Raw genomic sequence first — 19148 nt, 5'->3', positions numbered from 1 at the left:
CAGAGGAGCCTGGCGGGCTACAGGCCATGGAGTTGCAGAGTCGGATACACCTGAGCAACTAAGCACGCGTGCGCAGTGATGAACGAACTCAGACATTTGCTCGCCTTAAGGAACTCACGATATTTACTTGCCTTAAGGACTCTGCGGGTCCCTTGTGTCCCCAGTGCCTAGCACAGCGGGGGGGCCCTGTGGCAAGCGCTCAGCACATGTCTATATACCACATCAATTAACGAGACCCTTCACTTCCTTTGCTATTACTGCTCAGGGGGAAAAAAAAAGTTGCCATTTAAAAAAAATTAAGGAAAAGAAACCCATACAGCACAGTGCCAAAGTACTGTGGAATGGTTTTCAAAACCATAGCTCCCTGATGGGATAATGTAGTTTAAATATAGCAGCTATTTTCCCCTCCAGTCGGTTTGTTCTTTGATTTTTGTGGAAAGACTTCAAAAGTTCTCCTCCACTGCTCTCCTTCCTCAACCCTCACCCACCCCACCCCACCCCACCCCGCCCCGCCCTGCAGCATGCTCAGAACTTAAACAGCAAAACACTTAAAATGCAGAGATGACAGGGCCTCCTGAGCCTGGTAGAAAAATGAACGGTGATTAAATGCAATTTTTAATTTTAAATGATGAGTTACTCTGGTTCTGCCTTCCCCGCCGGGGCACCAGGGTGTTGCTTTAGCTGTAGTGGTGGCACAATTTCCGTCCGGACATGGATTCAAGGACTGTGAATGCAGCGGATAGGTTGCAATGGACAAATTTCTAGAACAGGGATCTCTGTTCCCAAGCTGACCAGCTTGCTCCCTGGTTGTCTCACAATAGGAAAAAAGGGAGGGGGGATGTGGAGGTGGCAGAGGCATGTTTAGGTCTCCTACTGTGATCCCTCTGGAGTTACCTGATAGTTCACAAAAGCTCCCAGGAGGCTGGCCGCCCTCCCAAGTCACCTTGTGATTCTCTTCTGATTTGGGATAAGGGAAGGGAGCGGGACACCGAGTATCCAGAGGGAAGCATGTCTGACGAGCCTGATCCACTCCATCTGGGATGATGCATCAGGGCCCCACCTGGCTCCAGCAGCCTGCTGAGGCCGAGGCAATGATCCTCTGCCGAACACCCCCACCTCTCCAGTCCCTCTGCAGCCTGCCCGGCCTTCGTCTTCCCCTGAAAGGAGACGCTCTCGGCTTCTCTCATTTGTAAGACTTCCCCTCACTTCCTAGGCCTTGGCTTCTTTTCCACAATCCCTTGGCTCCTTTCTCCCACCCGGGGCTCCTCTCCATCTGCCACCCCTCTGTGAGGTGGGGTTGACAGTCCACCTGTCAAGTGCTCTCATGTGGGTGCCCTGGGGACAGTCCTGTCAGTTCATTAGTCCTCTGGCACCACCCAGATCTTGTCCTGGTTTGGAGACCGATACATCCATTGTAAGGTCCCGTCGTGTCTCACTTGCTGGAGTCCAGAGCTAAAGACAACCGCCTCCCATTCTCTTAGCTGCTTGCCATCTCCAAGGGTGGTAGGATCAGGTCATCTGCTCTAGTCATCAAGCTTAACATGTGAAACTTCTCAGGTGGGTCCAATCTGCTAGATGGGGGCTGGGTGGAGTAGAAGAAAGCAGAAGCTTGGCCCGAGTTGTTTGCAAACATCAGACATTTCTCTTCCATGACTCATCAGAGGAGAGCAGAGTCCTCCCTCTTCCTGGAATGCAGCAAACCCATGGCCAACTCCTACCGCCATCCGACCCCCCAAATAAAACCACCCACATATAGAGTTTTGGTCTCAGAAATCAGATCCCCCACCCCCACCCCAAAGATCTGACATGGCAGCTTGGAGAGGTGGGCATTTTGAGGCCTCAGAAGAACAGCCTTCTAAGAGAATTCTCTGACCGGAGAAAGAGGTGGCTGCAGAAGCAGCCTGGTGACTTGAAAGCAAAGAAAGTGCATGTGTTGTCAGGATGGGTCTTTTTAAGAAAAGCACTTTCACCACCCTCTCCCTCACTTTCCCCAACCTTTCTATTTAGTAGCCTTCCTAATACAAAACCTGGGATAGACAACATTTGGGTCAGTCTAGTCTGGCTTGATTTCAGTGGTGGTAGGTACAAAGGTTCTGGAAAAAAGAAATAGGCAGATACAGATAAAAAGAAAGGAAAGGAGACAAAAAGGAAGACATCATTTATCAGACCCTTATTTGCCAAGCATGTGATGTTGTCTCACTCCATCCTCAGGACAAGCCTGTCTGGTAGGTATCATTATCATCTCTGTTTTCCAGACACTGATGGCTGATTCTCAGAGAGGTTAAGTCATTTGCAGAAGTCATACAATTAGAAATCACCATTCAATAAACAGTGTGGTGGGAATAGAAGATTATGTGTACAGAGAAGAGTTAGATTGGAGCTATTCCTCACACCATGAAATGCAATCAATTTTGTATGGGAAAGAGAGTTAAGCAGTGGGGGTGGAGTGGGGTGGGGACAATTAAAAGAAGCAACAAAACCATAAATGTGTGGAAGGGAGATAAATTTATAAGCACTTCAGATAAAGGAACGTTTTAAATTTGCATAACAAAGTGTTATGAAACAAACTGAGGGAATATATGAATAGAGGGTTTTTTAATATAAATTTATTTATTTTAATTGGAGGCTAATTACTTTACAATATTGTATTGGTACACATAGAGTTTTGAAAAAAACTAGATGAAAAAACTTTTCCTGCCAGGAGTCTGAGTCAATGACTGCAGAGATGCACACAGAGAAAGACATAGGCACAGAGGTCTCAACTGGTGCAAATATCTCTGTGGCTGGTCCCTAGACCAGGTTACTTACCTGGTCCCAGATCAGGCCCACTGAGGTAAGGGGAGGAGATCATTCTGCAGAACTACATCCTCCCCAGGGTGGGGAAGGGATGGCTGATTAATTCATTGCACAGGGAGCTGAGAAACAGGCAAAGCAGAAAGTTACATCCACTGAAAACTGCACAAGACGGCTTCTGCCAGCAGAATGCAGTGACCTGAGCTGGAACTCTGCCAGGACAGTGGGATTAGATTCCCAAGCGCTGGCCAAAATGGGCCCTGGGATTTTTATTTTTATTCGTTTTCCATTACAACTGCACAGCAACGCAAACAAGCCCCAAAACAACGTGAGCCACCGAGAGTCATTTTTCCTCTGTGGGGTGCCATCCCAATACCACACAAGCTGTTGACCTTATCTCCCTGAAGTTTAGAATTGACAGTTTGATTACTCACTTCCCTACCAACAATAATGGGAGAAAGGCGCAATTGCCCAACTAAAGCCATGTGCACAGAAAAAGGGATCTAAAGCAAGACCTGCACATGGAGCGCCTCATAACCAAGAATTAAAAACTTGAGAAGTCAGTGGAAATCTAAGAAAAGTTAGGTCTAGCTCTTCCAGTCCCGCAAGCTCAGGGGCCCATGGGCACTGGGATTGAAAGATACCTGGCTGCAGGCAAATGAATGTCAATTACAAAAGAGTGTGGGGTGGGGAGGGAAGGGAAAGGGCTTAGTGTTAGACATCAGACTAATGTCTCTCTCAGAGGGTACTTTGTACACATATTTTTATATTTTTGACTACAGACATACAGATCGCCAAACAATTTTGCAAACTGAACTATTTTGCACTTTTTAGCTTGTACATAAACCTCACCAATTCTGTGCATGTCCTGCATCTGGCTTTCTTTGACTCACCATTATGGAGCTGTTTCTTATGTAGCTCTAGTTATTTCACTTGTGTTGCTATGCCGTTACCTACATTTTTTAAATAAACAAGTAAAACAACATAGATAAAGCTGAGATCCTCATTGCTCCCTTTCCTCCAGAGTCCATCTTATACGTAGTTTCCAATGTTAGGTTTCCCAGATAAAATCAAAGATGAGGATTCCACTTTCTCTCTTCCCAAAACACTTAACTCTGTTTTTTCCTCTGCTTTCAAAATTGATGAGATTTCATTTAAAGCTGCAAAATTTTACACTGCAGGTGCCTGTACACAGACTGTCTGGTTTGCACTGTAGAGAATTCATCTTTGTGTAACAGTCAGGTCCTACCCCCAATTTCAGACTGAGAATGCTGCTTGAAGAAAATGGAAGTCAGCATTGCCATGGGATCTGGCACGGCAGGGAACTTGGCTGATGACAATTTCTCGACTGTCAGGCTTTTGACAGAGTCTTAATATTAAAAGAGAATCAAGAAAAACCTGTGGGTCAGCAGGAATTTTTCACTCACCTCCACCCTCCTTTCCCATTGGGAATATTTCAGTTATCTGAAAGGCAGAATGCCCAGATATCTGCATATAAACTTTCCTTTTGGTCTTTCCCCTGAGCTACTACAATAACTCTTATGCTTTAGTTTGCCTGAGAAATACTGTATAGGAGGGTTGTTTACATTAAATCATATATTTTACACTTTTTGGCAACTGAAGAGACTTTCAGGGGTATTTTCTTGCTTGATTTTGAGGTTTTTTTGGCTGTGCTAGGTCTTCCTTGTGGGGCACAGGCTTCTCTAGTTGTGGGTATAGCTGCCCCATGGCATGTGGGATCTTAGTTCCCTGACCAGGGATCAAACCCGGGTCCCCTGCACTGCAAGACGGATTCTCAACCACTGGACCACTGGGAAAGTCCCCAGGAGTGGTTCTGACTATAGTTAGTTTTCACTTTGCTTGTCATATATATGATGTCTTTCCTTTGTTTAAGTTTTCAGTAAATGCTAGTAGTATTGTTATTATTGAAGTATATAACAAAAATTTGCAAAACTAGTGGAAGGACAAAATTGACCTGTGGTATCATGAAAAATGGCCAGTATGTATGAAGATGATGCTTTGGGTCTTCCAGATACTGTGTTCTGGGGTGGACCAGGTGGCCTGATGAGATGTGACAGGTGAGCCTGCCATACCATACATGTGGGGTCCACTACAGAGCAGACAGGCTTTCACCTTGTTTTGTTACTGAGCTAAACTTTGGCTTCCCAGGTGGCACTGGTGGTAAAGAACCCACCTGCCAATGCAGGAGGCATAAGAGATGAGGGTTCGATCCCTGGGTAGGGAAGATCCCCTGAAGGAGGGCACAGCAAGCCACTCCAGTATTCTTGCCTGGAGAATACAATGGACAGGGGAGCCTGGTGGGCTACAGTCCATAGGGTCACAAAGAGTCGGACACAACTAAAGTGGCTTAGTACGTTAACCTCTGGCACGTGTAAAATTGGATTTTACGGTGCCCTCCCTCTTTTTAAAATAATTGTGGTAAAAAGCATGGTAAAATGGTTTACGATTGTAACCATTTTTAAAGTGTAGAGTACAGTAGTATTAACTACATGCACATTGACAGACAACAGGTCTCTAAGACATTTTCATCCTCTAAGACTCTATACCCATTGAACAACATTGCTCCTCTTTCCCCTCCCCCCAGCGCCTGGCCATTCAGAGGAGAGGGGCAGAAAAACATACATTTTCTGTTTCTAAGAGTATCTCATATAAGTGGAATCATGCTGCACTTGTCTTTTTATGATTGGCTTATTTCACTTAGCGTAATGTCCTCAAGGTTCATATACACTGTAGCAGGTGCCAGAATTTCCTTATTTTTTTTTAGAAGGCTGAATAACATTCCATTGTTTGGATAGACCATATTTTCTTTACCTGCTCATCTGCTGATGGACATTTAGGTTGCTTCCACCTCTTGGCTATTGTGAATAATGCTGCAGTGAACATGGGTGTGCCAATCTCTGCAAGATTCCACTTTCAATTCTTTTGGACATATCCCCAAAAGGAGATTGCTGGATCATATGGTAGTTCTATTTTTAATTTTTTTAGGAACCTCTATACTGTTTTTCAGAGAGGCTGTCCCATTTTACATTCCCATCAACAGTAGTGCTCCACTGGGACTTCCCTGGTAGTCCAGTGGTAAGGAATCCACTTTCCAATGCAGGGGACACAAGTCTGATCCCTGGTCCAGGAAGATTCCATAACTAAGCCTGTGCATCACAGGTTCTGTGCCAATGCTCTAGAGCCCAAGACTCACAACTCCTGCGCCCAGGAGCTGCAACTACAGAAACCACTACGATAAGAAGCCTGCACATTGCATCTAGAGTAGCTCCTGCTCACCACAACTACAGAAAGCCCATGCAGCAGTGAACACTCAGCACAGCTTTGTCCCACCAGTTTGGTGAATTCACCTTTTACCTGTTCTCTCTATCCTGCTAGTTCAGCTCACCACAGGAGGTGCTCAGCACTCTGGCAGCCCCAGCCCATTTGCCCCCGCTCAGTTAAGCCTCCAAGAGTGATTCCAGATGGAGTGGGGCTCAGGCAAAGACCCCAGGTTCCTGGTCACCAAACCATCTCAGATCCCCTATTGGTTGCTTTTTACTTTCTAAATCTGGGAAGCATTGCCACTTGTTTCTTATTTTCCTCCTCTTTCATCTAGGAAAGGATATGTAACTGTCAGCAGGAGTTTGTCAGTCTCATTCTGTCATTTTTCTGCTCTTGAGGCCACTGAAGTGGATGAAATGGGCTCTCAGAAGCCCAGGTACACAGAATCTAAACTTTAGTAAAAACTTTGTCTCCTTTCTCTGCTCCTCAGGGTCACCTGTGGCTCTAAGGGTTTGATAGCACAGAACTCTTAAAGGGAAAAGCCCAATTGTTGTTGTTTTAGTCATTAAGTCATGTCCAACTTTTTTGCGACCCCAAGGATTGTAGCCTGTTAGCCTCCCCTGTCCATGGAATTCTCCAGGTAAGAATACTGGAGTGGGTTTACATTTCCTTCTCCAGGGGATCTTCCCGACCCAGGGAGCAAACCCGCGTCTCCTGCGTTTCAGGTGGGTTCTTTGCTGCTGAGCCACCAAGGAAGCCTGAAAAGCCCAGAGTCATGCACAGTTCAAGTCCCAAGTCACAAAAGGATAGAGTGCTCAGATCTTTCCCTTAAGCTCCATATCAGACCAAAAAGTTGTAGTTTCTTTGTAAAACCACCTCACTGGGCAAACCGGCTCACTGCTAATCCTGAGCCTGGGTATTGTGAATCATCTTCTAACCAGGGTTGGTCTAGTACAAATAACTTCCCACCCATGCCTGATTTATTCAGCTTCAGTTGTAGATTCAACCTGCTGGTGTTCAGAAGTCCACTTTAGACTTGTGAGGAAGGGCGGCAGGTACAGAAGGAGACATAAAGACCTTTTGGAACTATATTCCCTAGTTTCAGTGATGGATAGAGTTGGACAGAGAGGAGGGAAAAAAGGTTCAAAACAGTCTTCTCCCTCAGCCCAGAATTCTCAGGCTGAGTACTTATTGAGGCTGTCTGCTGGAAACAGGTAGGCTGGAGCCTGGACCAATTAACTGACCTATCTAGATTTTAGCCTTGGAAAAATGAGGTTCATCTCTAAATGGGGTTCATGATAAACCTGTCCCTCTCTGGGTCTTAAGTTTCCCCTAAAGAGATAACAGAGAATTTGGAAATCAGTAAAGATAATGGGGATCTGATTCCATGGGGAAGTAATAAATAATAAATTTACTTTATATATGTCAGTCTCATGCCTTGAAAAATCATGCTGACTCAATTTTCTATTTTCATTATAATTAGTACAATTAGATGGTCAGTTTTATGTGTCATTTTGGCTGGATTACAGTTTCAAGTTATTCAGTCAAGTATTAATCTAGCTATTGTTGTGAAGGTATTTTGTAGAAGGGATTAACATTCATAATCAGTTGAATTTACTGGAGACATCACAGGTCATAATTTCAAATTATATTACAAAACTATAATAAAACAGTATAGTATTCATAAAAAGAGACAAATAGATCAGCAGAACAGAATAGAGAGCCCAGACATAAATCCGTGGATAAATGGTCAATTAATTGACAACAAAGGAATCAAGAATATACAATAGGGAAAGGGTAATTTGTTCAGTAACTGGTATTGGGAAAACTGAAGAGCCACATGCAAAAGAATAAAACTGAATTCCTATCTTGTATCATACACAAAAATCAGCTCAAAATGGATTAAAGAATTAAATTTAAGACATGAAACTATAAAACTCATAGGATAAAACATAGGGGGTTATCTCCTTGACATTTTGGTCTTGGCAATGATTTTTTTGGATTTGACACCAAAAGCAAAATCAATGAAAGCAAAACTAGACAAGTGGGACTACATCAAACCAAAAAGCTTCTGTACAGCAAAGCAAACCATTGATGAAATGAAAAGGCAAGCAACAGAATGGGAGAAAATATCTGTAAATCATGTATCTGGATAAGGAGTAATTTTTAAATTATATAAAGAATTCATACAACACAACAGCAAAAAAACCTAAACAACCCTATTTGAAAATGGACAGACATTTTCCAAAGGCATACAAATGGCCAACAGGTATATGAAAAGGTGCTCAAATATTACTCACATCAGGGAAATGCAAGTGAGAACCATATTGAACTTTAACCTCACACCTCTTAGAATGGCTGTCATCAAAACAACAAGAGATAGCAAGGGTTGATGAGGATATGGGGAAAGGCGTACACTGGGGCAGTGCTGGTAGGAGTGTAAATTGGTGCAGCCGCTATGGAAAACAGTATGGAGGTGCCTCAAAAAATTGAAAATAGAACTACCATATGATCCAGCAACTCTACTTCTGGGTATATATCCAAGGGAAATGAAAACAGGATATTGATTCCTTGCACTCCCATGGTCACTGCAGCTTTATTCACAATAGCCAAGAGAAAGAAACAACCTAAGTGCCAGTCAATGGATGATGAACGGATAAGGAAGATGTGGCCACACACACACACACACACACACACACACACACACACAGGAATACTATCCAGCCATGAGAAAGAAGGAAATCCTGCAATTTTCAACAATATGCATGGACCTTCAGGGCATTATGCTAACTGAAATAAACCAGATAGGGAAAGACAAATACTGTGTGGTATCATTTATATGTGGAATCTAAAAAAAAAGTCAAACTCAAAGAAACAGGAAGTAGAAAAGTGGTTGCCAGGGGCTGGGGGAGAGGGGTGTGAGAAATAGGGAGAGGTTGGTAAAAAAGTATAAACTTTCAGTTATAATATTAGTAAAGTGTGAGGATCTAATGTATAATATAGTATCTATGAAAGTGAAAGTGTTAGTCACTCAGTAGCCTGCCAGGCTCCTCTGTCCATAGGATTCTTCAGGCAAGAATACTGGAGTGAGTAGCCATTCCTTTCTCCAGGGGATCTTCCTGACCCAGGTATTGAACCTGGGTCTCCCACATTGTGGGCAGATTCTTCACCGTCTGAGTCACCAGGGAAGCTACAGTTGATAACAATTCCATAACTGAAATTTACAAAAGGAGTAAACAAATATTCTCTCACACACTATATATATACACATGTATATATAGTGTTGTATAGATGTATTAACTTACTAGATGGGAAGGAATCCTTTTATAGTGCATACAGTAAAAATCATCATGATGTACACTTTTAATATCTAACAATTTGTCAATTATACCTCAATAAAGCTGAAAAAAGAATCAGCTGACTTTAGGTAAATGAATGTATTCTAGATAATCTGGATACGCTTGATCTAATCAGTTGAAAAGCCTTGAGAGCAAAGTTGAGGCTTCCTTGAAGTAGAAATTCCATGTGTGGAGAGTAGCTTCACTTCTTGTGTGAAAGTTTCCTTCCGCCTGCCCTTCCTGACAGCCCGACCTATGGATTTCAGATTTTCCCAGATGGCCCCCATCACAGAAACCAGTTGCTTGCAATGTCTTTATTGTATATCCTACTGGGGTGCTTCCCTGATAGCTTAGTTGGTAAAGAGTCTGCCTGCAATGCAGGAGACCCTGGTTCAATCCCTGGGTCAGGAAGATCTGCTGAAGAAGGGATAGGTTACCCACTCCAGTATTCTTGGGCTTCCCTTGTGGCTCAGCTGGTAAAGAATCTGCCTATAATGTGGGAGATCTGGGTTCAATCCCTGGGTTGGGAAGATCCCCTGGAGAAGGGAAAGGCTACCCTCTCCAATATTCTGGCCTAGGGAATTCCATGGACAATATAATCCATGGGTTGCAAAGAGTCAGACACAACTGAGCGACTTCCATTCACTTCACTCACTAGTTGTCTGGTGGAACCCTGACGGATATGGTACCCTGCACACATGTTCCGGAGCAGCTAAATGAATCTTGCAATTCCCAAATGTGCCAACTGCATTTCCACTTCTATGTTTCATCTTGTTCCTTAGCTTTTGTTGGAATGTTCTCTTCCACGAGGCCACTTTTCAAATCTTATGTCTTGTCTTTAAGGTCCAACTTGAATAGCTGCCTCTGTGAAGCCTTACTGGCTGCCTGGGGTCTGTTGGTGCCCCCTCCTCTGAACTCATACAGCATTGTGGGTTACCACTTGTTTGGCCTGCAGTCCAACTTTATCTTGTTATGACCTCAGAAGGGTCAGAAGGTCAAAGGTCTAAACCTTTGTTTCCCTAATCCTAACTGCTGTAAGTCTATGGTTTTCCCTGTGGTCATGTATGGATGTGAGAGTTGGACTGTGAAGAAGGCTGAGTGCCGAAGAATTGATGCTTTTGAACTGTGGTGTTGGAGAAGACTCTTGAGAGTCCCTTGGACTGCAAGGAGATCCAACCAGTCCATTCTGAAGGAGATCAGCCCTGGGATTTCTTTGGAGGGAATGATGCTAAAGCTGAAACTCCAGTACTTTGGCCACCTCATGCGAAGAGTTGACTCATTGGAAAAAACTGTGATGCTGGGAGGGATTGGGGGCAGGAGGAGAAGGGGACGACAGAGGATGAGATGGCTGTATGGCATCACTGACTTGATGATCCTGAGTCTCAGTGAACTCTGGGAGTTGGTGATGGATAGGGAGGCCTGGCGTGCTACAATTCATGGGGTTGCAAAGAGTTGGACACAACTGAGCGACTGAACTGAACTGAACTGATGCTTCTGCAATTCTATCAGCACAAGCAGAATGCCATTTTGGGCTTTCTGATGCTTTTCATAATTCCTGTCCCTTCACAAGTGCCAATTTTTCGTGGTGTGGAGTATCCCTATCCATGTGCTGGGGCTCAGATATGCTAGAATAACAGAAGGAAGCCTTCTGTAACATCAACTTCAAATAGGTAATTGAATCAAAGACACGATTTTGATATAAAAGCAAATGGAGTTATGTCAAGACGCTGAGGAAAGGTCTTATTGTCCAGTCCTTAGGCCAGACTCCTGCTTTTTCTACTTTCCCTGCCTAGAGTGACTTGAAGTCTCCTCTGGCTCTATGCAGAGAACACCTGAGAGAACTGAATGTGCAACACCCTGAGTGGAAGATCTAAATGGAGGTGAGGATGTGGGACGTGGGGGGCTAAAACCTGGAGCTTGGAAGAGAGAGTCCATAGAAGAGAAATTGGTGTCCAGAGGACAACCCGACATGGAGCGTGGCAGGCAGCGTCTGGAGGTGCGGCGGGTGACTGCAGTGCAGGCCTGAACCCTAAGTGAACACACCTGTCGGATAGCATTTCAGGCTGGAGCCCAAATCCAGGAACTCCTGGACTCTGAGGGCACACGTGACTAACCCGCTGGCACCTGCCCTTCCTCAGCGCTGGCTGCACCTTCTGTGCCTCTCAGGCTCTGGGCAGAAGAGGGGATTACACAACCTATCGGAAATGACAGTGCATTCCTCCCTAACTCAGAGGATCAAAGGGCTCTTCAAAGACGCGGGAGGTGGAGGGGCAGGGGGGCTTGGTCCCTGTCACAAAGCTCTGTAGGGGGGACGCAGGCTGCCTCAGCCCAGGGGTTTCTTCTTCCTGCCCCCATCCCTTTCTCACCTCCCCTGAGAACAACAGGAACTGAAGTTTCTTGGGAAGAGAACAAAACTATACCATCTCTAGAAGGGTCTGAGAAACCTTGAGCTCTCACCTTTGCTCTGAGGTGGGGCAATTCTGAGCGAGCTACACCTGGGGCTGTGGGTGAGAGGAAGTGGGGGGCAAGATGGGGACCCAAAGGCTCATCAAGGCCCAAGTCCTCCTGGGTGTGTTGAATATGAAACAATTTCTCCTTGCTGATGCATCCCTAAGTTATCTGGGTCCAGAATGAAACTCAAAGAGAAACAGCTAGTAAAAAGCAGGAGAGAAGTTAAGGGCCAGCAGGAAGGGTGAGTTGCTGACTCACAAATCTACAACTGACTCATGAGTGTGTGAGAGAAAAGTTCAACCTGGTGAGCAATCAAGGAAATGTAAATCAAATCAAAGAGGAACCTGAACAGTCTTTAAAGAGGGTCTTCTCTGACACATGCTGGTGGGAGGGCATACTGGTTTTCTGGAAAGTCACTTGTTAGTAAGTAATAAGACTTGAAAATGATGATTCAATCATTCTTCTAGGAAATGACTAAAGAAATAACAAGAGATGTGAACAAAGATGACTATGTGCAAAGATGATCACTGCTTCATTATAACAACAAAAAAACTGAAATGTCCAGCAAAAAGAGAATAGTTAATTATAATTAATCCACTTTGGACAATATGGTATAAGTCATTGAATGTGGTCATTGGTATAGGCAGTTTGGTCCAAAAATGTGTGTGAAATCCCATGGATATTTTAAGTCTTTGCTAGTTGGGCAAGTTCTTTGCCTCTCCAAAGTCTCAGTCTCTTCACCTGTAAAATGGGTTTATCAATATCTACCCAGGACAGCTGTTATGAGAATTAAATGTGTTTATGCGACCAGGGTTTCTGGCTATTCAAGAGACTCAACCAATATGAGCAATGATTATTTCATAGCAGACGTGTAATTTTTTAATAAGGAAAAAATGTCTAGTTCATGCTATTTTAAAATAATATTTTAGAAGAATTTCTGATGAAATGGGAAACAAAAATAATATTAAATATAAAAGCAGACTACAAATAATGCATGTAGCTGTAATCCCATTTTGCAAATGCACACATATACACAAACTGCATTTCAGAAACACTTAAAGGAGCTACCTCAAAATATTACCAGCAGTTAGGTCGTAGATTACAACCTAATCTACAGTAGTTTTTGTTCTCTCTTTTATAAGTTAGTGTGTTTTCAAAAAATTCTACAATAAATGTTTTATCTTTTTTTTTTTTAAGTAAAATTTGTCAAAGATTCTGAATCTGATGTGGGAAGCACACAGAAGGGAAAACTGTGACCTCCAGCTGTGAGTGGCCTCTCTGGGGGTGTCATGCTCCGCAGAAAGCCGAGTCACCCCTGTGGGGCCAGGGTGTCCTGTGAAATATATAGACCAGGGTCACAGCAGCTTGTGAGGCATGATGGCCTCAGCAGACCTTTCCGGGGAGTGGGCACTCTGCCACCTGGGCCTGTATCATAATGAGATAATGTTTGTGAAAGCACTTTGCCAAAGAGAAAACTCTATCCAGATAGGCGATTCTGGGGCTTATTCTAGAGAAAGGAGGCTCTCTGAGCACATTCCATTAAGGAATTTCACACTATGCCTCCTCCTCCAAAGTCCTCTGTTTCTCCCTCCCCCTGAACAAGAATATATTTAGTAACCCTATCTAAATCCTCTTCTTTCCCTTAATTTGATTAAGAAGCTAGGGGAACAAGGGATGAAGTGGGGGGTGAGCAGAGGGGGAGATTGAGTTGTGGGGAAAGATTAGAGGAGCTCAATGGCTATCTCAGGCGGAGTGACGCCTGAGTGTGGACAGGACAAGGGCCTCCAGGTACTTAGTACAGAGGCACAGAGGACAGAGGGAGGGACACAATTGGTCACGGAGCAGTCTTTCTGGCTTCGGGAGAATCAAACTGGGGAGGGGCAAGCTTCAAGGGTTAATGGGGAGAGTGGGCGACATTCGACATTCGCTAGAGGAGGCATTAGCATCTTCCTCCCCCTCTTCTGGATTCCTGGAGCTTCAGGGTCTTCAGATCCTTAAGAAGTTTCAAGGGGTTAATATGTTGAACTGCTATGAGGGAGGAATTTTCACATGTATCAACTAATTTACTCCAACGAAGTAAATTATCGCCCATGAGGCTGATGCTCAGAGAGAATGGTTTTTTTGCTCGTAAGCAGACAGTGTCAGGGGGGTGTGGGGAAACTGGGGTTCAAATCGAGCCCTCCCTGCTTTGACCACTGTCCCTGGCAAGTGTTATCTTCACATCCAGCACTTATTTTCTTGTGCTTTACCAAGAAGTGGTTTCATGATATTTCTACAAGGTAGATACTATTAATAAACCCATTTTACAGATGAGCAACCTGAGGTTTGGAGTAAGCAACTGAGCTAACGTTACAGAGCAGATAAATGGTGAGAGAGCAGGGTCTTGGAGAGCCTGGGCAAGTAAAGGAACACAGGGTATGAGGTGTTTTGGGGGTTGGGGAGGGGCTCCTGTTTCATGTGTCTTTTCTAATAGCTGGTTGATCCTCAAGGACAGGGACCTTACCTTGTTTATCCTTCTCCCAGTCCCTGAACACAACGCCTGGAACACGGGGAACGTCTGCTGCAAGAACTAATGGTACTTGTTAAGTTTGGCCAAGCGGGAGTCTCCACCGAGGGCCAGCGTGGTGAGGATTAAGTGAGACATATTTGTCTAGGGATTTCCAAGGCTAAAATGTCACAGTGCTGGGCTTCAGAAAAGGATCCGTTGGCAGTGGGAATCCCTGCAGGAGGCTTTAAAGGTGACCAGGACCTTGACAATGGGTAGGCCCAGGGAGAGGGCTCCAACTCTCCTGGAAGGATTGGATTCAGACTTCAGTGGCAATGAGGCAGGGATTGGCACATGCTCCCACTGCTTCCTTCCACAGGGACGTCTCAAGGACACCTCCCAATCTTGGGGGATAAAGCACAGTATGGCAGATGAAGGTGAGGGCAAGAAGAGTGCCACCTGAGCAGCTCAGGAAGACAGACAGGAGAGAAAAGGAAGTGGGGAGAGCTTAGTGCTTTCATTAACAGGGACCTAAGACTCTTCTAGAAATAGGTTTGAAAGGATAAAGGGCAGAAAGTTCTCCTCTTCTGGAGAGGACTAATATCCTCCAGGAAGGGACCTCAGGCTTCAGCAAGAGTCTCTCATTGCTAAACAAACACCATAGTGCTTTACGGTCCACTACAGCTTTAGAGGAAGCATTCATGCTTCTCTTCCTTCTACAACCTGTGAGCACGGCTACCAAAGGGCAGAGAACAGAAACAGCCAGCAAGTTCTTGGGCCAAGTCCAGGGCTTCCTGGCCTGTGTTCGGAGAGCCTCAGCTTTTCTCCCCCTCTTGCAATAGTTCTTGGTGTCTTTATGTGAGCTGCTTATTAACCAGAGGATATCAGGGCACTGGGAGGGGAGAGCCAGTGCCAGTTGCCAGGGAGTGGAATTCACAAGTGCAGAATGGAGCAAAATGATGTGTGCGGTCTGAGTGGTGGGGGATGGAACCAGACTCTGGTCAGCATGCTGGGCCATCAGATTGGAGGATCCTGTGGCCTGTGGGGGCAGGCAGGCGACTCAGGGGTTCACTACCAACACTGTCTATTCATAGTGGAGTTCCATCCACCAGGATGAACGATAATGAATGGCTCTGAAGCAGCTGGAGGAATCCTAGTAAGGGTGGGACAAGGCATTGGGTCGACACTCCCCTCTGTCAGCAACAAGTAGAGGGAGCTCTCTCAGAACTTCTTTACCAGCCGCCTTTCCCAAAGACACTACTTTTCAATTAAATATGAAAATCCTGGGTATCCTTTCCCCTCTTTTCTAGTAAGTTGCAGCTGACAGTCCCAAACTACAGGAGTACTTCTGATGGGCTTCATCAGCCAGCTGACCTCCTGGGGTCAAACCAAGGAAGCAGAGCCCCCCTGGGCCCTGAATTGGTTCTGGATACTAGAGCGTGGAATGGCTTCCCGCTGTGTCTAAAGAAATACGGCTTAGCCAGGCTTCAGTAGGCTGCAGCATTAAATGTCTTAGGTTTCAAGTTGGTACCAGCTGCACTGAAGGGAAATGGTTGGGGAAATTCTCCCATTTGGCTTCTTTCCACGTGGAGGATGGCTAAAGGAAGAGAGAGCTTAGAGCTGTTGTGCTGGTGCCTTAAAAATAATGATATAAACACAGCCACAGAGGTTGGCCTGTGAAGTCCCTGATGGGGACCAGAGAAGAAATGTTGTCCTGACTTACCCTTCAACCCTCGCTCTGCAAACAGAAGTGACCCAGCCCTCATCTATCACCTCTGAAGCTAAACAACTTCCTCAGATGGCCCCACGGAACATAAATCAAGACGGCCCTGGCTTCGGAGAAACCTGTACACAACTGTAGCCCTCAGAAATACTTGTCCTCATATTTTCTTCCTCTATGTTCAGAATAGGGTGCCAGCAAGTCATAATGCCAGAGGAATACAGCAGATCACCTTAACTGTGCTACTCAATTTCGCTGAACCTGGATCCTCACCATTAAATGAGGAATCATGTTGTGGGTTTGAGGTGGCAATTAAGGGAGATAATTCAAGGAGAGTGCTTAGTTCAGTGCCTTGAATATTAGCTTCTATATTATCGTGTCATTGTTTGAGGGCCAAAGAAGAAAGGCAAACACATGATAGCAATTCTAATTGTAATCCCAAATAAGAAGGGCTGTGCACTAGAGCCTCAGTGATTTCACAACACACAAGGCTTCTGTCTCCTGCTCACTCTTAAGCCAAATCTGGGACAGACCTGGTTATACTTGGCAACCTCAGTGGCCTCCAACTTGTTTAAATTCTCACAGAGAATCCCAGTGGATACTTAGACCTGCTGACGGAGAGACAAATTCAGACATGCCGGGCTGGCAGTGAAATGGAGGATAAGAAATCAAAGACAGTGTGTTCACATTCTAAGAGTGTCTGAAGCGCTGTGGTTTGCACAGAGAGCCCTCCTCTCACATGGGAGGCTCACAGATTCTTTCTTCTCATGGTTATTCCACAACAGCAGCATCATGCCCATAACAAACGTAACAAACGTGGTTTTGTGGTTTTGCTCCCAACCGAACAGGTAAAGACAGGACAAAGCTATTGAATGCCAACTCCTCTGCTTCTGCTCAGGTTGTTCTAACCATCCCTGCCTGGGAACTGGATCTGGGGTAATGGGTGACCCAGCAGGCACAGAGATGACAGATTCCTACATCGTGTAGCAATGCCGGGACAACCTGGGGCATCTGGCCTGGCAGACAGGCGGGCAGGCTGGGAGAGGCAGCTGTAAGTACACTGACCTTTGTCCCCGTTTGCTCTGGGAGAGGGTGGACCCTGCCAAGGCTCTCTTCTTTCTCTCCGTGGCCGCCGGGCACTCCTGCTAATCACAATGTTCTCAGGGACCTCAGAAAGCCTGACCCTTGTTGGTGGCAAGCAGAGACCTCTTCTGGCAGCCGAAGGGCGCTCTGAACCTCTGTCCAGACACGGCAGGCACAGGGCTCCTAGGCGTGCGTGTGCTGCTCCTGAAAGAAATCTATTCCCTTCTGGCTTTCTCCCAGCTAGAAGGCTTATCATTAACTAGCCATTTACTCCTCTAGAAAACTATCCACTCTGGGCACTCCTTCATTCAGACCGCTAAGGGATCCAAGGGAACAGATTAGAGGTCAGTGCCCCTGACTTTGAGCTCAGCAGGACTGCCTTCCTCTTTGCAGGGCTTGTCCTCTGGGGAGGGAAATGCTCCTGTTGCTGCCGTGCTCACTGTCAGCACTGTCAGCTAAGTGCTGGTTCTGAGGAAACCGTGTTCTTTCTTCCAGCAAGGTCCTCCAGTCCTCTGGCTCCCCAGGCTGGACACGAGGAGGGTGAGGAACGCACATGTCTAGTGGGCAGGTGGGGGTACTCTCTGGTTGGTTCAGGGTAAATCTGCCTTCTTTTTCCCCTTTCTTTCTTAGTTTCCCGGAATGATGCTGCTGGGGGTTGAGGGAGGTTGGGCCGGAACGTCAATTTTTCTTGAGAAAAAGTCTGAAAGTTTGCTCTTTGGAGTAAGAAGTTACGCCCCGGTTGCCTATCCCCTTCACCTTATGGAGGGCACTACGCCTGCTAGTTCCCGTCCAGCTGGCAGGGGAGCCCACGGTCAGAGAGAAGCATCCTTCTCTTTCACAAATAAACAAATCCAATCCATGTGCTAGAGGACTTAGGGTATATTAATAGCCAGATATTTTGTTTTCCTATTCTGGTGCTTATCCCCGTCCACTAGTATGAAAGATAAGAGAACACAAAATGTTCTCCACTAGTCACCCTTCTCCCCTCCCCCAGGGAGAGGCAAGCCAGGGGGCATGAGCTATTCTGTTTAAAGCCATTGCTGATGTACGAACTCTGAGAAAATAGACTTAAAAGTTTATATTCGGTCTCTCTTGGCTACTGTTGCTGCTCAGCAAAGAAACTCTATATTGTTTAAATCCTCCAGGCAAATGGGTTACAAGGCAACCTTCAAACAATAGAAAATACCCCAAACTAAAAATACAGGCATTGAAGGATTGAAAGCATGGTGGTATCTTGGGGAAGTAATTCCAAAACTGGGGTGAAGGAGAAAGCTGTCGGCTAAGCTGCTGTTATGTCATGTTAGCTCATTTGCCAGCTTTCGCCCTTCACCGAGTTTCTTATAATCCACACACACTGGACTTAGTTCTTTCTATGGTCATCAACACCTTTATGAGGGAAGGGAGGATGCTCAAAAAGCCTGTAATATCAGGCTGTCTCCTGTCCTACGAAAGTTACAGTGGTTCTAATCAATGTACTGCCCTACTAGCTCCCAGCCCTGACAATGATTGCAACTTCTATTCCTGAGAAGTCCTTAGAAACCCAAGAAAGAAGAGGGCTCAGGCTCAACCATAACGTCCTGTGCCAGGAAGGCAGAGCTCAGAGTTAGACAGTAATGTGATGATGGAAGGAAAGGTGAGAATGATGCATTTGGAAGACAGTTGAAGGGACCACAAGCCAAGGAATGCAGGTGGCCTCCAGAAGCTGGAAAAGGCAAGGAGTTGCATTCTCCCCAAGAGCCCCAGGAGGAACGTAGCCTTGCCGACACCCTAACTTTAGCCTCATAAGACTTCTGACCTCCAAAAAAGTTAAGAAAATACACTTGTGTTGTTTTAAGTTTGTGATAATTTTTTACAGCAACAACAGGTCACTAATATAGCAGGTGAAAATCCAAGGATCTTTTCCAAGGACAAGAAGCCTTCCATTAGTTCTTGGGTCCTCCACACTCTAGTATTGCAGGCAGATGACTGGGAAACCAAGGTGGTTCCTTCCTGATGT

At 45.4% G+C, this 19148-nt stretch overlaps 1 long non-coding RNA gene across 1 annotated transcript; it reads right to left on the bottom strand.

Moving 5' to 3' along the window:
* Positions 1 to 594: 594 nt before the first annotated feature.
* On the bottom strand, positions 595 to 2928 carry LOC147355421 (uncharacterized). Its single transcript, XR_015144491.1, has 2 exons — positions 2809 to 2928; positions 595 to 1582 (listed from the first exon to the last, which is right to left on the bottom strand). It is a non-coding gene; the product is annotated as an uncharacterized LOC147355421 (long non-coding RNA).
* Between the last annotated feature and the right edge of the window lie 16220 nt (positions 2929 to 19148).

This window comes from Bos grunniens, chromosome 17 (genome assembly GCF_055505025.1).
Source record: "Bos grunniens cultivar Pamir isolate PY7600 chromosome 17, Bosgru_T2T1.0, whole genome shotgun sequence".
Classification (NCBI taxonomy): Eukaryota; Metazoa; Chordata; class Mammalia; order Artiodactyla; family Bovidae; genus Bos; species Bos grunniens.
Note: the sequence above shows the minus strand (reverse complement) of the source record. Positions and strands in the feature narration are given on the sequence as shown.